Genomic DNA, 8018 nt, shown 5'->3' with positions numbered 1-8018 from the left:
TCTGTCATAAAGCCTGATTGACATTCATCTATTATATCATCTAGGACACATTTAATCTTTCTAGCAAAAATCATGGCTAATATTTTGTAGTCATTATTCAGAAGACTTATAGGTCGCCAGTTATATGTAAGCCGTCCGCCATATTCGAAGGGTCAACTTGACGTCATTCACCATAACAGCTGATGGTCTGTGAACCCTCGTGTTCGGTGGCCGAGAGAGCTCAACGTGTTGTTGTGTAGACCTAACTAATAAGTTATCAATGTTTCAAAACTTGTAATATTGAGTTAATACATTTAAAAACACAAACCATTACATTTTCACCTGTGAAATGTTATCCCGTTTCTTCGGGAATTTAAATCCCAGCGATTTTTACAACCATCAGCTGTGCAGGATTGTGGCATCTTCGAATATTCATTGATTATTATGGTGAATGACAAACAAGTTGACTGTTAAAGATGGCGGACGCGTCTATGTGCATGGCGCAGTCAAATGGGGCATCTACCTATAGCCCTACATATCTATGATTTCAACAGTAGCATTCCAATGCATTTGTTATTGCTTACGTCCTTGAATTGGTCTATATTGAGGATTGCATTTTTCCCCCATTCAAAACTATTCGAGTGACACGTCTTGGGTATTCTGTAGTCTTTGGTTACACTGCCCCAGCACTGGGTAGGTGTGTGAGGGGGTTCATAATTTGACAGTTAAAATGACCCAGCATCTGAGTTACATAAAAACTACCCAGCACCTGGGTAAAAAATATTATTAAAAATCACCCAATAAAACGACCCAACAAGCTGAACCCAGCATTTGGGTGAAAAAAAAAACAAAAAAAACATTTTTTTAGAGTGCAGAAAACTACCCAGTACCTGGGTAAAAATGTAAAAAAATAAAAAGAAATAAATAACTCAAGAAAATTAATTCAAGAAAAATCCTCTTCGCTCATCCAAAAACAAACTCCAGTATATTCAGCTGTCAGACACGACTGGAACTTCAAATGGGACTGGCTTCTATGGTCAGGTGGAACTAAAAAAAGAGAGCTTTTGGCAGCAAACCCACCCAGATCAAAATTGCCAGTGGTATTATGTACCTATTAGGTCGTCTCCTGTAGGTCAAGTACAATAAGCTCATAACGCTCTCGCATGACGTCAAGATGCCTTTATATTGCACGCCTGTTGCGCGTCCATGGAGCAAAGCTCGCGCACTCGGCTGAAATACTGAACGACGGGTTCACAGCTGGGACTGAGAAGGGAACATTTTGCCTCTAGAATGCAACAATGTGCAGACAAATGAAGTAACACATGAACGGACACCAAACGGTCAACATTAATTTGCAGCGACACGCGCGCTACGACCTCGTGAAAAACTGATACTAGTTCAAAAACTCTGATGGATACTGCGGAAATGAATGAGCAGAACCGTCTGATTGCTACCTAGATCGGCTTGTGTGTCTCTTTTGAGCGTCAAGCGAAGCGCACCTGTCAACAGTCCAAAGTGCTCTGAAAGGTGAAGCCCGCTGTCAATGAGAATCATCATCATCATCATCTGTGCCGAATCATGATTCTGATGCGCCGGGTTGCGCTGGGGTGTTCACTAAAGGAGACTAACGGATAAATCAGAGGCTCTTACCCGAAGAAATCAAGCACTGACTTAAAATAACCTTTCTAACTATTCCTTGATGTTTTCCGAGCAGGCTGATTTAAATTACAGCTTTAACATGAGCGAGGAAGATCGGTTAACTCTTCTGGATGAGGACTGAAGCGACTCGCCAGTGGAGACGCTCTCACGCGCGGGCTTCATCGCCCTGTCAGTGTTCCTGGGATTCATCATGACTTTCGGCTTTTTCAACAACTTTATCGTATTAGTCCTCTTCTGTACGTTTAAGACGCTCAGGACGCCAGTTAACGTGCTGCTTCTTAACATTAGCGTCAGTGACATGCTGGTGTGTATGTTCGGGACGACCCTGAGCTTCGCGTCCAGTGTGCGGGGACGGTGGCTGCTCGGACGGCACGGCTGCATGTGGTACGGCTTCATCAACTCTTGCTTCGGTACGTACTCATAAGACATTATTAACCAGCTCCGTTTCGGAAGTTTACTTTTTTTTAACAAGTTGTAGGGTAAGTGGTACATTTTCAAAACTCTTAGTAGCTTATAAAACTCAAAAATGTATAACATTTTCAACACATTTAAAAGCTGTAGATTTAGTGCTTACATTAGGATGTCTGTTTCGTTTTCTTTCTTAAAACTATTGTTTCAGACACAAAATTATTGTGACATGTACTGAGAACATAAGGATTTCATCACAAGAACACAACAAATGATCATCTTTCCAGTTGGCAATGTCACAATCATTTGATGATCATTTAATATCAACAGTTAATTCAAAGAAAACAATTCAAGATGTTTCAAAACACATTTACTTGTACTATATACATTTGGCAGACATTTTTATACAGGGTATACAATTTTTCAGTTCTGGGAATCAAATCAATGATCACTGTTAGACATTTCAAAGGGTTGTAATTAAGATTTAGAGTACCATAACTGTATTTCAGTTTTGCAGTAACTATGTGGTACTGTAATCGTGTAATACATCAGTATACTACTGTAATTCATTAATTTGAATATAGATTTCAGTAGATTTTATAATTTTTAATATAGAATTAATTGTATTTTTTATCCTACATAGGTACTACTGACATTCAATTCAAACAGACACAATTATTACAAAATATTAAATTCTTTATTTAAAACATTGTGTATATAACACTTAGAAATACACAGTCTTCCAATGCTGGAACAGTGCATCTTCACCGTTTCTCCTGTCTTATGACTTTTTACAGTGCATTATGTTGTATCCTCTGGATTTATCCTCACAAATAATATTCAGGCAACAGAAAATAATGGGGAAAAAATATAATCAGTCAAAAAATAGATATAAGGCATTTTTAAATCCCAGGTGCTGCTCCAAAACATAGGCCACCTTTGCTCACCAACCACTTTGTTACAAAGAGAAATATGTTCCCTGAAAAAAATTACACATTTTTAGAAGGAAAACCCCATATATAATACACAAACCTCTCAAAATCATAGTGAAGTTCTTCTCTTACCATGAATTATCAGTCTCAGCGTGGCTGGCCTGCTCATGTCTTTCTTGATGCTTCATTGCCTTTAAAACACACCAAAAATGCAGTAAATCTTAAATTCTATTAAACAAACTAACAAACTAATGCTAAAACTGGAAAGGCGGCCGTAAAACTTTTGTTTAACCTAGCTAACATACGATTTTATTTTCTCAATAGGCTGGCCAACGTTAACACCTGAACAAAATTTCACTTTAGTTAACTTAATGTTAATATAAGATAAGCATTGCTCGTTAAAATAATTTTAATTTGGTAATTCAAAAAGCTGACAAAGTCATTTGATAATTGAAACGACAGCACAGTTTACGGTGTTAAAGTTTATGTTACCACCATGTTTACGAGTAAATGTTACTAGGTTAAACTGGTGTGCAAAAACACTGACAAAAAAAATCCATACAGGCATACATAAATATATTTAGGACCTTGTTTGCTGGTCTTTCTGATGTCTTTCTTATAGAACCGATTATAATCAGTGATACTATCTACAATGGATGCCGGACAGTAAACCCTAACCCTATTCTGACCTAACCCTAACCCTATTCTGACATACAGTAGTATAATTTGTCAGTCGTTACAAACGATTTAACACGTCCAGTGTAGACAGTCTCGAGCTGTTGTGGCGTTGTAGACACGGTGTAAGGCAAACCCTGCCAATCCAAATGTAAGAAATGAGGAGGAAAATACAAAACGTCAATGGAATGGCGCCAAAGAGGCTGTTACGGCAAATACAGTAGTATACAGCAATTTAAAAAAACAAAAAACAAGTCTCTGTATGTGGTGTTTGACTTCACAGTAAATTCCCATGATGCAAAGGGAATTACAGTTATTTACTGTAAAGGGAATTTGCAGTATTATACTGGGTGATACACAGTAAATAGAAATTACAGAAATGTCTAACAGTGATGCTAATGGCATGCTCTACTGTGTGTGTGTGTGTGTGTGTGTGTGTGTGTGTGTGTGTGTGTGTGAATAACATTTTAATAATCTGAAAAACCCTTTTCCACTGTAAAGAAACTTTTGTGCAATGGGAATTAAATTAAATGTTCATCATGGCACCATAGATGCCAATAAAGAACCTTTATTTTTAAGTGTGTACATGACAAAATCACCCTTGTTACAGTCTACACTTACCTGTTGAAACTGACATTAAATCCATAATGTCTGTATTATCTATCAAATTTTGTCAACCGAAAGTCTTATACCTCAAGATGTTGGGATGATGTGATATACCCAATTTGATGGATATGAAAGAATCTAAAACCTCCAAACATCACCTCATCTCTTAAAAATATCTAGAAACTGGGATGCACCATTAGAGTTGTTTTACCAATAAAAATGTTGAGTTTATTTTATTTAAAAATTAAGTAACCAGTAAGTTATCAGCTTTTCCCCCCATGATTTGTACTCAAATTGGGAGTAAAGTGGCACAGCTGATGAGTGTGGTTGCAAAGTACTTTAAGTAATTTTGTCCTTCAGATTCTTTTCTATTCTGCATTCCTAGCATCATCAAGGTCATGAGTCTAATTATAAGGATGCATGCATAGAATGCATGAACTGATAAAATCTGTAGTTTGAATGCAATGTAAGTTTCTTTGGATACAAATCTCTCCCAAATGTAATTGAATCTATTTGCATTTCATCAGTCTTTATTGGAAATGTATGGGGGATTAACAGTCAGGAAGGATGTTAGCTCCATCATAAAAGGGAAGCCTAAAGGGGAAATCTTGACAGCTAAAAAAAGTATTTTGTAATATATAAATGTACAGTGTCATTTCTTGGTAACCTTTTAACTTGCATTATTGCATGCTATTTATAGCAGCAAAGCTCATAATGTTGTTAGAGCAAAAGACAAGCTGTGTGAGGCTTACCGGTACTACGGTAGTATCGCGATAGGCTACAAAGGCTCCAAAATACTGGCAGTGCCACTGTATTTTTTAAACGGTAGTATTATCATTACGGTTCTACCTTAAGTAATGTTGTATGTGGGACAGTCGCTAAAATGTTTGAACACTTGCAAATAAACAATACAAAAGCGTCTTTTTTGTCCTGTCGCCTTTCTGCGGTGCCTTTAAGGGTGCAGAATGCTGTGTAGAATTTGCGCCTTACACCGGTTTCACACTAGATGCGCAAGCAGAGCGGAGGCAGCGCAGAAGCTGTGTGTATGCAGAGCGGGAGCAGCACGTGCCCATTGAGCTTCCACACTGGCAGCGTTTGTCGCGTGCAGCTGAACCGCGGCTTGTGTACTGCAAATACAGACAAATATCCTTCATTCGGTCACGTTTTTCAGGTGTTCTCCGACAACTGTCTCTCATTGGCTTTGATTTATGATATGGGCAGCATACTCTGCTGTGATGCGGTCCCTTTGTCCCCCACACACATGCATATAACATGCTGTATAGTGTAGTTTGCATGATAAAAGTAATCTTAAAGGGATAGTTCACCCAAAAATTAAATTACCCCATGATTTACTCACCCTCAAGCCATCCTAGGTGTATATGACAGTCTTCTTTCAGATGAATACAATCAGAGTTATATTAAATAATTTCCAGGCTAATCCATACCTTATAATGGGAGTGGATGGTAGCCCAAAATCTGAAGTCCAAAAAATGGCACCCATCCATTATAAAAGAAGTTCACACGACTCCGGGGAGTTAATAAAGGCGTTCTGAAGCGAAGCCATGCATATATCCATATTTACAACTTTATCAACATTAATCTCTAGCTTCCGCTAAGTGTCGTACGTGCGTTCACGAGAGAGTGGCATCCAGTGGATGCCATCATATTCCTTTAACGTTAAGATATAGGCTACATAAACTATAGTTTTATGCATTTAAACCAGCTCTTGAAATTAGGGCAAAAACTCCTGGCAGTGATGTGTTTTCATGCATTTATTAAGCCTATGTTTTCGCAGCACTGAATGTCATATGTCAAAATTATAGAAACAAGCAACGTGCAAACTTTGCGCAAGAGTTATGCCAGTCAATGTCTTAATCTCAGTCAATTCGCTATACAGAAAGTGAAAGTATAAAACGGAATGAAGGAGTAATGACGGAGCTATAGGCATCTGATTCTCTCAGAGATGACGAGACGAATCGACTTCAACATATGCTGATAACGGTATATAGCTAACTGTTTTCATTTATTCCCTTAGTATTTCTCTTGTGGCCCATACATAGTGAAAAAAAATTAGAAGAAACATATTTCGTGTTAAACAGGTTGTTTTTGAAAGTCGGTACTTGAAATAGGCCTATAGGCTAAGCTTTATATTTCAATGATTTTTATTGATGACTGCAGTGTTAATATTTTAATTAAAGACCTATAATTAATTGTATAATAGACCTGTTTTAAAAGACCTTTTTTTAAAAGGTAAATAGCTTAATCTTTTGTTATCCTCGCAGCACGTCAGTTATGCAGTAATTATTGCGGGGCAAATGAATTGTAATTTAATAAAAGTAACTTCATAATAATAATAGACAATAAAAATAAGAATGTAACATGGCTACATTAATTGGAAATGCCAAATCCTCTTAATATTGCCAAACATTGATGTTTTTGACAATATCTCTGGCTATCGTCGATACAAGATCATCGTCTTTCGACGCACCCCAGCAAGGGGAGGTTATCACGGGGCAGACAGCATGTTGCCTGTTACGTCGTTTGGGCTGCCTTGCTTTGTTGAGTGCAGTGGCACTGAGAAATAATGTTCAAATAATGACAGATTATTTAATGTTAATGAGCTCACAGCTCACTCAGGGCGGGTCTAAGGTAAGACGGCCTTGTCAATCAACTATCGTGGGAGGGGCCTGTGCAGAACTATGTCATTCTGACAGGAATCTCAGAACAGCCTGATTTGAGAAAGGGGATTTTAAAATAGGGATTTTTAAAAAACCACTGGGTGGATTTTTATCATTATAGGGTGGATGTGTACATACACGTCCAACACACATTTATATTCAAACAACAACAAAAGTGAATTTTGCATCTGATGACCACTTTAACTTTCATTTTAAGATGAAAGGACAGTACAACAAAGATATCGCTTTCCTCAGCAGACATTCAAACTAATGTTTTATTGTGAATATTAGATTGAGCTGAAGAATGAATGCTGTATCAGATGCAGGTAATCACACTTGCTCAGTTCATCTCTCTCTCATAATATTCTGCATATAATACAGAGAGCTTTTAATACAGTAATACAATAAGCTTTAAATGAAGCAACTCAACGTTCCTTCATTACACATTATATTATTATTTTTATTTTCAATATATCGTTAAATCATTTAATATATTGATCATTCATATACAGTGGTGTGAAAAAGTGTTGGCCCCCTTCCTGATTTCTTATTTTTTTGCATGTTTGTCACACTTTAATGTTTCAGATCATCAAACAAATTTAAATATTACACAAAGATAATGCAAGTAAATACAAAATGCAGTTTTTAAATGATGATTTCATTTATTAAGGGAAAAAAGCTGTCCAAACCTACGTGGCCCTACGTGAAAAATTAATTGCCCCCTCCTGTTAAATCATGAAAGAACTGCAATTAACCACATTATTTTAGAAAGCTGAGTTAAATTTCACTAGCCAACACAGCATTTCATAAAAAGAACATCATCCCAACAGTCAAACATGGTGGTGGATGGAAGCATGAATTCTGCACTCTATCAGAAAATCCTGAAGGAGAATGTCCAGCCGTCAGTTTGTGACCTCAAGCTCAAGCGCACTTGGGTTATGCAACAGGACAATGATCCCAAACACACCAGCAAGTCCACCTCTGAATGGCTGAAGAAAAACAAAATGAAGACTTTGGAGTGGCCTAGTCAAAGTCCTGACCTGAATCCTATTGAGATGCTGTGGCATGACCTTAAAAAGGG

The 8018-nt window shown here is 37.5% G+C and overlaps 1 pseudogene; it reads left to right on the top strand.

Annotated features, from left to right (window-relative positions):
* Positions 1 to 1562: 1562 nt before the first annotated feature.
* The window catches only part of LOC107676422 (vertebrate ancient opsin-like), a 45069-nt pseudogene continuing 38613 nt past the window's right edge, over positions 1563 to 8018 (top strand).

Source organism: Sinocyclocheilus anshuiensis, unplaced genomic scaffold, assembly GCF_001515605.1.
Source record: "Sinocyclocheilus anshuiensis isolate Anshui unplaced genomic scaffold, SAMN03320099.WGS_v1.1 scaffold1126, whole genome shotgun sequence".
NCBI classification, from domain to species: Eukaryota; Metazoa; Chordata; class Actinopteri; order Cypriniformes; family Cyprinidae; genus Sinocyclocheilus; species Sinocyclocheilus anshuiensis.
This window is presented reverse-complemented; position numbering and strand designations above follow the sequence as displayed.